This window comes from Emydura macquarii, unplaced genomic scaffold, assembly GCF_026122565.2.
Source record: "Emydura macquarii macquarii isolate MOO-44397 ecotype Brisbane River unplaced genomic scaffold, CSIRO-AGI_Emac_v2 contig_2422, whole genome shotgun sequence".
NCBI lineage: Eukaryota > Metazoa > Chordata > Testudines > Chelidae > Emydura > Emydura macquarii.
In genome coordinates, this window is record NW_027132559.1 from 18,750,779 (window position 1) to 18,764,808 (window position 14,030).

Genomic DNA, 14,030 nt, shown 5'->3' on the forward strand with positions numbered 1-14,030 from the left:
GACCCTGCACCACAGCAATGTCATCCTTGCATCTTCTCATTCATGTTTTAATTTCCTTCACTACTACAGTTGATGGGAACTGGAGACTAGGTATTTTCTAGAGACACTGTGCAAAAAAATAAAAGATTGAAAAGGACACTCCACAACCCAACAACCAGCTACTGTGTGTGCATACATAACGCATGATGCCAGAGTTGGCTTCTTCTCTCGTATCAGCATCAACATGAAAAGCATTAACGCTTAGGTGAAGCAGCTGCATATTTCCTCCTGCATCTGGCGCACACACTGCAGCCCTAACTCTACCATGAATCCCCCTACTCCCCCGACCGTGTACTTCCATCAGCCTGTAGTACGAGTACAAAACCTAGTAAAGTGACAGCCCTGTACAACCCACCCCCTCTTCCCCGCTCTCACTGCGGATTGTAGCGAGGGGAGGAGAGGTAATTCCGCGGGGAAGGGGGAACACTGAGCAGGGGCAGCCATCGGGAATAATCCCGCAGGGAAGGGCGATAATCCCTGGCAGAGGGAGAAGAGAGGCGGCGACGGGGGATAATCCCTGCGGGGAGGGAGGGGCGGGAACAGATATCTCCGGGAGCCGAGAGAGTGGGGCGGCGGGGGAATAGACAATCCGGGGCGGCGGGGGGAATCGCTGGGGACACGCACGGCAGCGATCGGTCAGTCAGTCAGTCCGTCCCCACCTAGGGGGCAAACCAGCGCTGCCATCTTCCCCCGCAGGTATGTGGCCCGGGCTGGCCTGCGTGCGATCGGCTCACACGCCCAGCGGCTCGACCCGACCCCGGGAGGCAGAGGCGCTCCTCGCAGCGCCGAGGCCAGCTCAGCTCAGCTGGCCCCACTCGCTACAGGCGCCTCCCGCCCGCCCGGCAGGGGAGAGGGGCGGGCCGGAAGGGTCTCCACAGAGAAGAGCAGCGGGACCCGGGACTGGGGGGACCCCCCCTCCAGCACCCCGCACGGACCCCACGGCGGGAAGGAGGGAGCACTCACCGGCTGGCCCCGGCTCCCTCGCCCCGGCTCCTCCTCAGCGGGCGCCGTTCAGCCCCATCTACAAACTCGACGGCTCGGCTAGCCGGGGGCCCGGGCGCGGAGGTGCCCGGGAATCCGAGCCAGGCAGCTCCGTCCTGCCGCTGCCCGCAACCGCCGGCGCTGCCGCTCGTGCTCAAGCCTCCAGCACGCTTTCCCCCGCCGCCGCGAGCGAGCGAGCGCGCGCGGCCGCGGCCACTATGGCGGGCGGGCGCGCGAGTCGAGCGCTGCCTTGAGCGGCGCCGGTAATTTGCGCTTCTCGGAACGCCCAACAGCTGTGCTGCTCCAGCCGCGCGAGCGCGCCCCTGCCTTCCCCCTCGACCCCGCCCCTTTAACCCTTCCGAGAGCGCGCGGGCTGCCTGCCCACGTTCCTTAGCCAGCCGGCTCGCGGCGGGACGGGCCTGCCCTGCAGTGGCCGCTTGTTTCACACGGGGGGAGCCCACCCACAGCGGAGGGCAGGGAGAGGGAGCGTCCCATGTCTTGGGGCCGCAGGCCTTGGCCCCTCCAGGGACAGACAGATGTTGCTTTAGGTCCATTGGCTGCGGCTGGTGTTTTGCCCGAGTGTGGGCGGGTTGGTTTTGGGGGTGGCAGCAAGGTCACACCCTTAATTCGGCTGTTAACCCCCCCCCCCCCAAACTACTGTGGATCCTGCCCTGCACATAGTGGGGTGAACACAGCGCATCAGCCCTCATTGGCTCTGCGACGCCTCCCTGTGGGCAGTTTTCGGACTCCACTCTAATCCGGTGGAAATCGATGGGGGTTACACCAGGGATTAGTTTGGCCCAATGGGTGGGATCTGCAAAGGTACTAGTTGTCTAAACCCCAGATAATCGATTTAAGGTTTAACACACACGTCTCTGCTTGGTGTCTCCCATTGGCTGGTTTGGGCAGCTCCCTGCCTAGTATGCTGGATTTTGTGGATCCCATTCTCAGGGTATTTCTACACTGCAGACTGAAGTCGATTTACTTTACATCGACTTTCAGCTGTCGATTTTTAGAAGTCGCAGGAGCGTGATCACACCACACTCCTTGCACTGGGCTCTTGCGTCCCCGCTCGCCACACTTGGGTCGACATTCAAAGCAGTGCACCTATCCCACAGTGCTACTAGCCTCAGAGGCTTTTGGGAAGCTTGTAGTCCTCCCATGATGCAATGTGCTCCCTCCTGCTCCCTTCTTGTCCCAAACAAACTGCAAATGGTTTTTCACGCCATTTTTCTATGCAGCACGCACGCTGTTGCAGGAGAGACATGGAGCCCACTCAGCTCTGCACTATTGTTGTGAGCATCACAAATACCTCACGACTTATCCTGCAGTATTTTCAAAGGCAACAGAGGAGCTGCAGCATGGAAAATAGCGATGTTACTGAGGCCGCACTACTACAAGCCTTAGAGTGGAACAATTCCCATTTGTTGCAGACTGTCATGCATCATCTTCAGTCCATGGAGTGCCAGTTCTGGTCCCGGAAAACAAGCACAGATTGGTGGGACTGCATCATTATGAAAGTGTAGGATGATGAGCAGTGGCTGCAGAACTTTCGCATGCGAAAGGCCACTTTCCTTGAACTTTGCGCGGAGCTGTCCCCAGCCCTGAAGCACGTGAATACTTGCTTGAGACCAGCTCTGACAGTGGAGAAGTGAGTGGCCATCGTTCTGTGGAAGCTGGCAACCCCAGATTGCTTCTGGTCAGTTGGGAATCAATTCAGAATCGGTAAATCCACCGATGGAGCTGCTGTGATGCAAGTGTGCAGGGCCATCAATAGGCTTCTGCTAAGAAAGGTAGTGACTTTGGGAAACGTGGAGGACATAGTGGATGGGTTTGCCGCAATGGGGTTCCCAAACTGGGGGGAGGGCAATAGATGGCATGCGTATCCCTATCCTAGCACCTGACCACCTTGCTACAGAGTGCATAAACTGGAAGGGATACTTCTCAATGGTTTTGCAGGCCCTTGTGGATCACAAGGGATGTTTCACCGACATCAATCTGGGGTGATCTGGAAAGGTGCATGACACGTGCATATTTAGGAACTCAGGTCTGTTCAATAAGATGCAGGCAGGCACTTTCTTCCTTGACCAAAAAATAAACATTGGGGATGCAGAAATGCCAATAGTGATCCTGGGGGATCCTGCCTACCCCTTGCTCCCTTGGCTAATGAAGCCCTACATTGGGCACCTGGACAGTGAGAAGGAGCATTTCAATAACAGGCTCAGCATGTGCAGAATGGTGGTGGCATGTACATTTGGCTGTTTAAAAGCCAGATGGAGATGTCTGCTTACTAGGCTTGACATCAGTGAAAAGAACATCCCATCAGTTATATCTGCGGGCTGTGTGCTCCATAATTTTTGGAAACAAAGGTGGAAAAGTTCCCTCAGGATTGGGCCATGGAGGCTGATAGGCTGGCTGTAAATTTTGAGCAGCCAGATTCCACCGCTATGCTCAGAGTCAACCGCGGAGTGCTTCAGCTTTGGGAAACATTGAAAAACCAGTTTTTCAATGAATTGCAGTAATGTATGTCTGTGCTGTGCTTTATTTTCCATCCCCCACCCTCGCTCCAGCAGCCCCCTCCTCTTCTCTCCCCATCCAAACTGTGAATGAATAAAGACAGATGTTTTTTAATGCTACAAAGTTTTATTTGTGACCTGTTTTAATGGGGGGAAAGGAGGATAACTTAACATTGTAAAGTGTCACTGTGCAAGCAACTGTGGTTGCGTGCAGTTCTTAAAGGAGCCGTCACATCATTCTGCTCACCTCCACCAGTGTGGAGTGCAGCACGTACTGCACCCTGCTCAGTCTTCTCCTAGACCGCTTTTGGGTGGGGGTTGATAACAAAGCAGTAGGCGGCGGAGCATTTTGGAGGGGCTGTAGAGGGAGTCTGTCCTGCCACTGCTCTTCCTGGAGCTCTACCAGATGCCTCAGCTTGTCGGACTGATCCCTCATAATATGCAACATCTCCTGTTGCATATCACGCTTCTACTCCTGTGCAGATCTTATGTGTTCCATGTCTAGTTTTTCAGACAAGGACATCCTCCAGGCTCTGAGCTCTGTGTCAGCAGCTGCAGAGGCATTAATGCGCTGAACATGTCATCCTGCAGGTTTTTTTCCCACTTCTTACTCTGGGAAAGTCTTTCAGTTGGAGTTCAGCAAGGGGGGCCAAAGGCCGAGGTGTCTACTGTAAGATAAGTAAAGCACAGAGTTGCTATTGTTAGCTGACCCAAAGTAGTAAAGGAAATGTTACAAGGTAAAAAGTATTCCCCTTCATGTTCACAAGGCTAAGCCAGATCCGCATTCCATTCTGTACATCTCGGAAGGGTCGGGTGGTGTTACGGACATGGTAAGCAAGGGGCCCTTGCATCTGCTATAGAGAGGCTTCATTAGCACTAAAATTCACAATCCACACTTGTGCAAGGAGAGGGATCACTGGGCTTCCCTGTAACCTGCCAAAGACCGGTTTGGGAGGAGGTGGGCAGAACAGATTAGAGGACACTGTGCGTGAATTGTAGTGGCAGAAAACATAGGGCAACCAGTGTCCTGACCCATAATGTCCATTGCAACAGTACTAGGACTAGGAATAGTCTTGGGGAGGCGCCCAGGGACCCCGGCTACGTCAGAGGAATAAAACAGAGTGACTGTATTGGTCGGGTACTTTAAACTTGCTCCATCTTCCCTAGGTGACCATGTGTGATATCAGTCTCCTGAGGGTAACGCAGGCGGAAATGGAAGATTTGCTGCAAGCACCGGGGTACAGGCCTCACCCTTATGCTGCTATGCTGTGTTCCACGATGATGCCTTCTCATTTAATAGCAGAGTGGTGGGGAAAAGTATCCTATCGTGGCAGAAGAAATAGGGCTGCCCTCCCCAGAAACCTTCTGCAAAGGTTAACAGATTACCTACATGAACGTTTCCTTGAGATATCCACAGATGATTCTCAGAGCATACCTCTGCACATAAATAGTCTGTTCCGGGAGTAACCCTCCACTGAAGTTTGCCACCACCCAATAAGACCCTCCCCTCAAAAACACAAACTCCTTTTAAGAAGCTGGACTGGGGACACAACCACAAAAAGAAAGATTTGCCACACACATTCACCAGATGTGCCCTCCCCTGCATCTTGATCAGTCCCGCTGTCTTGTGTGTGGGTGGACTGCTCTGGGATAACTAACCGGTCCTGGCTCTCAGGAAGAATGGATACCCTGCTCTCCTGAACCCTGCTCTCCTCATCCTCATCCTCCTCTCCACAGAGTCCTCCTCATTCATCCTGAACTGGGATTCTTAGGAGGTATCAATGTTGCATGGTAGCACAGTGGTGGGGTCCCTGCTGAGAATTGCATGCAGCTCCTCGTAAAAGCGGCATGTTTTGGGCAAGGCGCCAGAACAGCTGTTAGCTTCCTTAGTTTTCTGATAAGCCTGCCTCAGCTCTTTAATCTTAAGACGGCACTGCTGCGTGTCCCTGTTGTGCCCCTTCTCAAACATGCCACAAGATATCTTCTCGTATAGATCTATATTTCTTTTGCTGGCTCAGAGCTGAGCCAGAACAGACTCTTCGCCCCACAGACTGATCAGATCCAAACCTCTGGTTGACTCCAAGCTGGAGTGTGTTTGGGCCGTGGAGTCGCCATGAGCAGTTCCGCTACAAAGCTCCCTCCACATTGTCTAAACCGGAAATAGAAAATCAAAATTTCCCGGGGCTTGAGGGGAGGAGCTATTTCCTTTGTACATGGCCACATTACAGCAGAGCATGAATGTCCAGAGCAGTCACAACGGGGTATTATGGGATACCTCCCAAAGGCCAATGGCATTGATTTACGTTGCGCTCTGCCTGCAGTGACGCAAATTTGACCCATGGAATTCAAATTCAGTGCTATGCCACTTGCAGAGGTGGTTTTATTAGGTCGACTTTTACCGCGCTTTAAATCGACGGAACTTACGTGCCAGTGGAGATGCATACTTTAGGGGGTCAATGTAAGCAGCATTACGTCAATCTCCATTGCCAGTGTAGACCAGGCTTACAGCACTGATCTTTCATTGTTCAGGGAGCCTAGGTGCCTAATGCAGGCTTTGTGGCTCACAGTGTGTTCCTCAGATTTTCTAGCTGCTTAAAAGTTAGGCGTCATGATGCTGATCATTGCAATGCCTAAGTCCCTTTTTGGATCCTACTCAATGCCTTTAGCCACCCCATAAGTGAAACTGACATGTTATAAAATATATATTTTAAAGAAAAATAACGTCTTTTGATACTAATAACATCGATGACTGTTGAAATGGAAATAATAGAAATTTGAAAATCTAATTTTCCTTCCAGCCTTTAATCACTGTTTACTTTTTGCATTTCACTCAGTTTGAACAATGACAATAGACTAATGATATCTCTTTTTGTTTATAGTCTGTGCCACAGAAACTTTCACATTTAGGCTTTCATGGACCAACACAATGCTGCAGTATCTGAGTTACAAACACTGGACCAATTTATTCCCTTAGATATGCATGCAAAACTCCCGTTGAAGCCTGTAGGCATCATGTGCATGTAAAAGGTTAGAATTAGCCACAATGCAAGAAAATATTTAAATTAAAACAAACCACAAAAAAAAAAAAAAAAAAAATTCCCACCAACCTGTTTTCATTCCAAAAAAAAATCTGTTAGTCTTGTAAAACCATTTTTAAAATTGAACATACATTTTGGACTTTATCTATCTATTTATACCACTTTAAGAAAACCAAGTAGTGAGATGAACACATGATTACTCTGAGTAATGGCTCAATGCGATTCACGCTGGCTCTGGCAGTGGGAGCAGTAAGGGGGAGGAGGAATAAGGGCTGGCACAGTCAAAGATATTTGGGGTAGAGTTCATTTGGAAAAAAACCCACTAGGCATTGATTTTCATTTAACAGGTTGGGATTATGCTCTCTCTACCCACTAGATAACCAACAAACTGATTTTTATGCAGCCAGAGGAGTCAAACAAGCAATGTATATAGTGAGCCCAGTAAAAGAAACTGAAGTAGCAGCCAGCATGTTAAAAATTTTCAGATTAACAAGTAAATACACATGTTAAATAAGATCTTGCCATTGTATGTGCGGCCTTCGCTTAGGAGGCCAGGCTGTAAAATTCCTTCTATAATTATTATTTACTATTTGAATTACAGTTGCAACCAAAGACCCCACTCAGAACTGGGTCATTGTGTTGGGAACTGTACAAACACATGGAACGATGGATGTGGTCCCAGCCCCAAACATCTTATAATCTTCTCACAATTTCTCAGCGAAAAAGATGGGGAGCATGAGCGTGGCTTAAAGGCATCTTTGTCCCCCTATCCAGTCTTGCACTGAATACCATTGGGCTGAACTGGAGGTTACAGCCCTAAAAAGTTGTGAACTCACTCCTCTGTGTTATGAGGAAATGGGCCTCATTCATGTGGAATCATCTCTTTATTATGTCCGGTGCTCAGATGCTCAGTATCCCTCTAAACAAAATGAAAGAGAACAGGGTTGCTAGTTTTGTGGTAATTCTCTGTTGTTGTTACTAGTATAATGGTGTATTTCTGTCTCCTACCTTACCTAATACTCTTGGTATTATGGTAAAAGGGGGAAAGGCATATGCCCCCTTTATTCACCTATTATTGGAGGAATGCTCCTGTTGCTAGTATCTTGGGCCAAATTCTCTTCTGCTCTATATAATTCCATCAGAGTCTGAATAATGGTTATAACTACTGATTTAGCTGTGAAGTGAGCAGATCCAACTTCAGAAGATCCTGTTCTTTGATCAAGTTTTCCCTGTGTATAATCCAGGTGTTGAGAGACAGCGTGGTCCAGTTGTTTAATTGAGGGAATATGCATCAGTCTACTGTTTGGTTATGTTACCATCTGTCCACTGACTCACTGTACAACCGATGTAAATCCTGTATTCTCTGTGCTTCTGTTTACATTTCATGGATATAATAATGCACACTTCACAAGAGCTTTGTGCAGGTAAATTCATGCAGTACATTGAGATTTTTTGATGAAATATGGTTGTTATGATTACTTCTTAGATGGATGTAATTCCAGTCTCCTATCATCTTGGGTAACCCATGGAATATGCTCTACTTGTCACATGATATGTTGCAGTCAATAGACCCACAATTATTTTGCCATATTTGCCAACATCTGGGATATTGGCTTCCTAGCTTGTTTATTCTGCTGACATACTATACAAGGCAATCATAATGAACATTAGTGATCTCTTTTTATGGGGTTCTTTATGATAAGGGATCCAGCTAGATGTTTGAGGCAAATAATATGAAGTGGTGTCTCACGAGAAATCCTCCAAATTGAGAATAAATTGTGATAAATTGCCAGTGAAGGGCTATGACGGTGTTAAGCAACATGAGTGAAATATGCATTTGATGAGAAATTGCACAATTTTAGGAGTTTTTAGTTAGAAAGGAAAAGAATTCAAAGGGGTCATTACAATTATTAAGGATAAAGTGAAAATTGACCAATTTCTCCTTTTATCTGACCCAAATGAGATAATTAGGGAAACATTCAATTCTATTAAAAAGCAGTACATTTTGAAAAAATAAAAGGAAATATTTCTTTATAAAATATAAAGTCTATTTATTTAGGCTCTTTTACTTATTCCATCAATGTAGTATTTTCACATATGGCATTCAACTCCACGGAAGGAGGCAATCAAGACAAATATTGTGGATAGATTTTTTAAAGGGTTGGATAATTTCATGACTGCTTACAACATTGGTAACTAGGCAAGCTAATCAAATCTCATATTTCAAAGCATTAGTTCCCTGTGGAATCAAGAAAGGTTCTTTTGCCTATATACAACATTGCAGAATTAACTGGCCTTGTTATTGGGGTGAAGTAGAGGGGAAAAATACCTTCCTCTAAAGCAACAAGTATTGACTACTGTTGGGGTGAGGATACCATACTAGTTGGACCAGATGGCCCAGCAGGCCAGATAGACAAAAGATCAATGACCTTTTATGCCTGTTCTGTTACTCCTCTCTTGATCATCTGTTAGGTTCAATATTTTAGGAATATAATAACTAAGATTTTTTAAATTACTTTCCTCTCTGGACATTACTGCCTTCAGTGTTGCCAAATATCTGTCAGAAACTTTCCCCCAAAGCACTGACCTGGCCAGCCAGCTCAAAAATAGCAGGCATTGATTGGACTCAAGAATGGCAATGATTAAGAGTTTGCAGGTGGCTTTTCCTCAACTTTTGCAATATATATTATCTTCTGTTCAGGTCAGTATTGCTATAAAATCTGCCAAAACACTGCGTCCCCATGGTGGCTCAAGCAGAAACTCCTCATCGCAGATGACAATCAGCTGTTTTAGCTAGAAGCTAAACTGACATGTGTTTGGAATATTTAGTTGTAGAAGTACTGTTCATTTTCTTTAATTGCATGAACATATTGTTGTAGGTGTTCTGTCTGTATACTTGAATTTTATTTTCCTTCAATGTGTGCAGCAGGGAGACTACGTTAGTTATAAGTGAAAATATTTTGCTATTTCTTTGTGCAAGAATTATATTCTCCATGTGAATGTAGCAGTCCTTTACTATTTTGTCTTAGAGGGTGGAAGGATTACAATTAAAGGACAGAGTGTCCTGGAAGTCCATATTCCAGAAGGAACTTAGTCTCCACAAGCTATACCTAATATAGTATAACTGGGAAGTGCCCATCCTTGATCACTGTTCCAAGGATATTAATTTTAAACTTATTAATTATTCTCTAATGTACAGCTCCATTCCTCTGTGCACAGCCCACATACATTCTCAGCATTCAGGCCATGCACTGTTTAGAATAAAAAACTCACTCCCTTCCTGGGGTTGGCTTTATTGACAAAGAAATTAGCATGAGATGACATGACATAAAATTAATCTCAAGCCTTATCCCCTGATGGGGATGCTCCAAGGGTTTTTACCTGAAGACTACTCAGTCAACACCCTATATTTTGTCTTTATAGACAGCCACTCTTACCCCATCCCATCCTCATACCCATGTGGGCTATTGAGCCACCTGCCTCAACAACCCCCTTAAACCTCTCCCAGAAGGGTCAACATCTAATAAGAGAGTGGGGTGTTTCAGGCAAATATAGCCAACATATTCTATCTAATTAGATGAAAGGTACTCAAATAGTGTTTAAGAGGAAGGAACACAGTTAAAAATACCACATGCTATGATGAATATTCTTCTCTCCCCTCTTTCACCTTTCCCCAAGGTATGTGCTTGTTTTAGCTCTGAACAAAGAATATTAATAAAAAAGCATAACTTAAAAATTATATACATGCTATTCCAATTGGAGTTGGATTCTGTCAGAGGGAATCAACCCTCTCTGTCCTTCTCTGATAATTGTATTGCTGATGATAACAAGCTACCTTATTACTTGTACTTTGCAATTGTTGAACTGTTGCCCATACCTTGTATAAAAGAAGCACAGAAAGCAAGCACAGAAAAGAAATAATGGGTGTTTTTAAAGAGAAAATGTGAACATTTTTTAAAATGGCTAAATTGTAGAAAATTAATTTAATAGAAAACAGAAACTAAAAAAGAATGTGAAAAAAAGAGTCAGAAAGCCAAAAAAAGGTGAAAAATGAAAATGAGTGAAGAACAAAGAGAAGGGAAACATGGTAAATTATCCTTGAAAAATAATTATAATATCTTCAATTTTTATACCACTTTTCATCTCAAAAACAGGGATAATTTCAGTTCATACTGAAGTATAACAACCTCCTGAGTAAAACTTGGCAGTTGCCTAACAGCATACAGCAATTCATTGTATTTAATACAGAACAGTTTAAGAAAGGAAGTGAAGAATAATATGGTATCTAGTTGAATGTGTGGAGAGAATTTAGGTAAGTAGACTGTAATCATCCAAATTGGAATTTGGACCAGACCCCAAAATTCACTCCTGAACTCTTACAAAACTGCCATTTGTTCTCTAACAATGAGCGATGAGTCCCGTTTATATCTCATTCAATTGTCAATTAAAGCCAAAACCTTCATGTGGTGATTTGGCATGACTCATAGGACTATCACATTGGGCTTTAGGATCTGATGGGTTCCTAAATGAAAATTTTGTAGGGAGCACTACGTAACAAACAATGCATTTATCAAAAGTATTTAAGGCACTACATATCAATGCAATAGGTTTTTAAGCTTGCAATAACTGCAGTGCCAGAACAATTTAAAAAGACTAGTCATCCGCAATATTTCTGCACGATCTGCTGTCTACCAATTGCTGACCTATCATTCCAAAGCATCTGCTTGTATACATTCCTGTCACTGTCTATCTTCATTAAGTCTATGCAAATTATGATATACCATAAAAATGCCACGTGCCTTTCAAAATCTATCTCCCCATAATTAATGTTTTAGGTTCAAGATAAAAATCAGGAGATCTCTAAATACTATGGTATCTTCTCAATAGCCATACATGTGCTTTTATTACCATATGTGATTTAAACTAGCCTATAAGCATATAAGTTCAATGACATTTTTCCTCCGGAGTGGCAAGATGAGCTCCAGAAGATTTTCTAACTGAAAATACTGTGTGTATGCCCCTGGAAGTACTTGAATATGTAATTTAATGCATATGACTCAGTTCATTCATTTAGTTTAGATTAAAATTTTCCTGTCTCATACAAATCTGGTATTATCCCAGTGTCACTTACTGTACAGTATTAACAAGAAATGTGTTGGAGCATGAAACTGACGGAATGGGTAGTGTTTAGAGGAGGGAACAGGAAGTCAGGGTTCTTGGATTCTATTCCTCACTCTTCCACTGATTCTGTGTGAGTACATAAGTTATTTCAGCTCTCCAGTTAACTGTCTCAGTTAATCCATCTACAAAGTGGGCTAAAATTATACTAGCTTCATAACTATCTCATACGATTGTTATGTGGCTTAATTAATGTTTATAAATGGTTCTGAGATCTTGGGATAAATATATTATTATCATTTATATTAAATAAATCAACCTTGCTTCATTTTATTCAGGTTCTTGTACTGCACCATTCACTGTAATGTCCGAGTACCTTCCAGTGTTAAATATAAGCAAGGCGACTAATGCTAATCAAATGTTCTCTCTGCATTTGTCCCTTATAGGGGAAATGATATATGTGTGGGGTTTGAATTAATTAATTTAAATATAAATAATATGCTCTGTGTTGCCACACAGGGGAAGGACAGACCAGTGGTTAGGGCATTAGCTTAGGCATTAGGAGATGTAGGTTCAAGTTCCTGCTCTGCCACAGACATCCTGCATGACCTTGCACGAGTCACTTAATCTTATGTGCCTCAGTTCCCCATCTGTAAAGTGGGAATAATAGCACTTCCCTACCTCACAGGGGTATTGTGACTATAAATACATTACAGATTGCGAGGTGATTGGAAACTATGGTGAGGGATGTCATACAAGTACCTTAGATAGATATAAAAAGTGGGATTTGCATGTGGACCAGAATTTGTGTTCACTTTCAGGGGCTAGTTCACCATTACTCTGCACTGTATGTAGTCATTTACAGCAGCGCAATGAGTACAAAGTGCGAATGCTACACGAGCAGAAAGGTAATGTTTTAAGCCAAATTTGCATTGGTGTAAATAGTTACAAAATGTGAAGGGTAATGGTGTATCAGGCTCTTTGGTTCAGCAGTAGTGAATTCCACAGTTGTGGGGTAGGCCTGAGAAAGTGCTGTCTCCAGCCTGTACAAACTTCACCCTTGAGATTGGTAGATCCGTTGTAACAGAGGGACAGAACTGTCAATTGTCACCACAGAAGCTTTGTTCTTTATTTTTTGTGTTCCTTATTTGGGCTTTTGTTGCATATTTTGAAATCTATTTGGGCCTCTGTGAGGCGGAGATCTTTGTGGTACTCATATCTGAATAAAATCACTTCCAACAAGTGCAGCAACTCCTTTCTTTCAGCAACACTTCCTCAGTCCAGACAAATAAAATCTCAGTAAAAAATCTCATTAATAAACACAAATACCCTGATTTTTATTTGCACTAAGGTTTCTTTTACACTGCCATAAAGTTGTATAGGGTCCTTAGTGTAAATAAGAATCAAGCCCGCAACAACCTTTTTTCATATTCAGTAGAATCAGAGTATAAAGGCAAAGAATTTTAATTAAAAAACTTCAAATAAACTTGAGGAAGTCAAATAATTTGTGGATCTCAGCGCATTAGAAAAGCTACAGTTTGGTGGCATATGTGAATGGACTCAGATCACTTCCTAATAGATTGATGTACACATTAAAAAAAATGACATCACAAGGTAAAGTAAAACTAATAAGGATTAAGAATTATCATGTTTCAGGGTAAAAAGCTAATCATCAGCTGCAGTCAGGAAGAAATATACACCCCATTGCATAATAGTGCAGAGTATTAGTATCCTCAGGCCTGCATACCCCTTTTCACTCTGCAGCAAATATCTATGGCTGCAAAAGGCAGTGCCTTTCCAGATCTCCTTGACCAGCTGCAAATCTTCTCAAGTCAGAGTATATTGCTCTGCATCCCTACTGCTCATTGGGATGCCAGAGAAAGAACTAAGCATCTAATGACAATCTTATAGAAGATGATGATCTTCAGTAGCAAGCACTGCTGCCTGCTCCCTGCTGTCTGCCATGGCAAATTCATTTAAAGGTAACCTCAAGCAGATCTGGCAAGGATGACAGTAGCATCAAAGGAGATTTTCTGCCTGAATGAAGAAAGAAAGAAGAAAACAGGGGAGACAAAATATGAGGCAATTTTCAAAGTTAGACACTTTGGAGAGAGAGAAAAAAAGAAAAGATTAGGATAGGTATTTTACGGTATCTGACTTTCACATATCTAAAAAGTGCTCATTTTAATTACAGCCACATTTAAGGACCAGATTCTCACTTCAGATAATCATGACATCATTGGGAGCTGTAAGTGTATATCTGATGAAAGAATGTGGTTCAACCCTGCATACCTTTCCTACTTACTTTTCTCTTAAATTTCCTTACACTTTTTTAAAG

General features: G+C 44.0%; 1 protein-coding gene across 2 annotated transcripts in view; it reads right to left on the bottom strand.

The window, feature by feature from the left end:
- The window catches only part of PALS2 (protein associated with LIN7 2, MAGUK p55 family member), a 108,363-nt gene extending 107,185 nt beyond the window's left edge, over positions 1–1,178 (bottom strand). For both annotated transcript variants that reach the window (XM_067562052.1, XM_067562050.1), the window contains exon 1: positions 1,003–1,178. The gene's annotated coding sequence lies outside the window, so the exon portion shown is untranslated. The remainder of the gene's footprint in view (positions 1–1,002) is intronic.
- Between the last annotated feature and the right edge of the window lie 12,852 nt (positions 1,179–14,030).